Source organism: Triticum dicoccoides, chromosome 7A, assembly GCF_002162155.2.
Source record: "Triticum dicoccoides isolate Atlit2015 ecotype Zavitan chromosome 7A, WEW_v2.0, whole genome shotgun sequence".
Lineage (NCBI taxonomy): Eukaryota > Viridiplantae > Streptophyta > Magnoliopsida > Poales > Poaceae > Triticum > Triticum dicoccoides.
The window spans coordinates 39,503,158-39,506,148 of NC_041392.1; the positions used below are offsets into that span (position 1 = coordinate 39,503,158).

At 50.2% G+C, this 2,991-nt stretch overlaps 1 pseudogene; it reads left to right on the forward strand.

Moving 5' to 3' along the window:
* Positions 1-370: 370 nt before the first annotated feature.
* On the forward strand, positions 371-2,286 carry LOC119332992 (annotated as a pseudogene).
* The last annotated feature ends 705 nt before the right edge of the window (positions 2,287-2,991 follow it).

Genomic DNA, 2,991 nt, shown 5'->3' on the forward strand with positions numbered 1-2,991 from the left:
CCCTGTCTGACGTGTCAAGGGTCCATAGTGCAATGTGCCCAGTCAGAGGGGGCTTGGTAGAATTTGGACCTGAATGGAATATTTACTACATTTGGAGGACCTGGAGGATGATGTCCATAGTTCAAGGACATACGTGACACCACTGAATGAAACATTGATGCGCTTCACTCAGTTGTTCCAAAGATCGATACATTCTTTTTTGTAACTTAGGGAGTATCGGTATAGTCTTCAGAATAAATAAAATATTATTTGTACATTTTTTTAAGATTGGAAGGACCGAGAGAATAGATGTAAGTGTTGAGATATTGTTTTACAGAAATGATGATTTAACCATGGCAAATCGAACGTTTTCGAGGGCAATTTTAGTGACATGAGTGTGACAAGTTTAAGTCAAACGCACGGCAATTTCCTGACAAAAAATACACTGAGCAAGGATTTGTCATGTTTGCCAACGAAAATTGCCATCCTTACATCACTAAAATTGCCATCAAAAAGTTTGATTTGCCATGGTCAAATTTCGAATGTTCAGGCGTCATCGTTCGTCCTCTCCATCCACACCACAGAAACTTTCTGCACTCAGAGGCAGACACCACACTACAGCGCTCACCAACCCAACAGACTATCGCTGGCGCCATGGACGGCGCCGCAGCCACCACGGCGCCCCGAAAGAAGTTCGCCAAGGATCTGCAAGGGCTTGGGCCACCTAGTCTCCATGATTGAGATCGGCAAGGTCTTCGCGGCCCGCGACCTTGTCCTCGCAATCCTCATCGTCAAGCTGCCGCACGACACGGGAGTGACGGGGCCGTTCCTTGCGGGCGTCACGGCAGCCAACCCGTCCATCTCCTTCCACCACCTCCCTCTGGTCGACCTCCCGCCCATGGAGTCTGGCCACCCCAAGGCGGTGACCTTTGAGGTCGCCCACCTCTCCAATCCGCACCTTCATGACTTCCTCGCCCGCGCCTCCCCGGCGGTCCTTGTGGTGGACTTATTCTGCTGCGTCGTTGTCGACATCGCCGCGGAGCTCCGCGTACCCACCTACTTCTTCTTCATGTCCGGCGCTGAGGTCTGGCGTTCTTTAAGGATCTACGTGACACTACTGAATAGTTCGATGAACAATGATGCACTTCATTCAGTTGTTCCAAAGATCGATACATCCTTTTTTTGAAACTTACAGAGTATCAGTACGGAGTCTTCGTAATTAATAAAATATTATTTGTGCATATTTTTAAAGATTGGATGGGCCAGAGAAAATAGCCGTAAATGTTGACATATTGTTTTATTTCATTCCTCCAACGCGGTACATATCGTGGATGTTTTCTTGGAGCGCGGGTAGATTGACGCGCCTACTTCTTCTTCACATCCGGCGCGTAGGTCCACGCGTTCTTCCTGTACCTCCCAGTCCAGCACACTCAGAGCGCTGCCAGCTTTCGGGACATGGGCGAGGAGCTGGTGCACATGCCAGGGATCCCCTCGTTCCTGGTGACGCGGGCCCTCAAGCCACTCATGGACCGTGACGACGTGGCGTACAGGGGATTCTTGGGGGTGTCCGCCTACCTCAGCCGGTCCCAGGGCATCATCATCAACACCTTCCGCTCGCTCGAGGCGCGCGATAAGGACACCATCCGCGCCGAGCTCTGCACGGCCCTGGGCCACCCGACGCCTCCCGTCTACTGCATCGGGCCACTGGTCAAGTCAGAGGAGGTGGTCGTGGAGCGCGGCCATGAGTCCCTCGCATGGCTGGACACGCAACCAAAGGCCAGCGTGGTGTTCGTCTCCTTCGGAAGACTCGGTCTGTTCAGCGTGAGGTAGATCAGAGAGATAGCCATTGGCCTGGAGGCGAGCGGCCAGACGTTTTTATGGGTCGTGCGGAGCCCACCCAGCGACGACCCAATGAAGAAGTCTGACGAGTCACGGGAGTCGGACCTCGATGCTCCCCTCCCATATGGCTTTCCGCGTCGGACTAAGGGCTCAGGACCCGTCGTCACATCGTGGGCGCCGCAGTGCGAAGTGGTGGAGCACGACGTGGTTTGTTTCTTGACGCACCACGGGTGGAACTCCGTGCTAGAGTCGGTCATGGCCGGCGTGCGCATGCTCGCCTGACCGCTCTACGTAGGGCAACCACTTATCAGGGTCTGCCCGGAGAAAGAGTTGGGTCTGGCCGTGGCGGTGGAAGGGTACGGCAAGGAGGTGGTTGAATCCCACAAGGTGACGTTCAAGGTTAGGTGGATGACGGAGTCTGGCGGCGGGATGGTGCTCCAGGAGCGGATGCTGGCGGCCATGCGGTAGGGCAAGGACGAACTAGTCGAGGGCAGGGAGTCGATTGTGACCTTGACACAACATTTGGAGGGTTGGATGGCTTCATCTTCACATGGGAGATGAGTAGATGTATTTCTAAAATGTAGTGCACATTAGATTTAAAATAGGTCAAAACTCAGAAAGTTTGATCCAAAGTGCCTTTCTGCTCCCGAGCTTAAATGAGCTCGGTGAACAGTAAAATCGAAAAAAAAAATCACATTCCTGTAAGGCGTGGCAAAAAAAAACCAGTACTCCAAAATGCTTTTGAAAGTGGCATTTTCATAGTACCAATTTTTTTTTCTTTGGACACGCCTTCTAGGAATATGATTTCATGACGATTTTTGCAAGAAATTAAAACTTCTGTCAATGTTTCATCAAAAAAATTGGAATTTTTTAAATTTTTTTCGATTTTGTTTTGATTTTACTGTTCAGCCGAGCTCATTTGAGCTCGGGTGGACGGAGCTTGGGTGCAGAAACTCTGCATCCAACTTTGATCAAATTTATGGAAGATTTATCAGTATCAGTATCAATATCAATATATATCATCATGAAATAGATTTTCATACAGTATATATTTGGTATTGTAGATATACATAAATTTATCTATACTGATAAATCTTTCCATAGGTGGGCGTGGAGCGCTGCCATGAGTGCCTCGCGTGGCTCCAAAATGCCGAAAGTAGTCAGGCGGGTCGT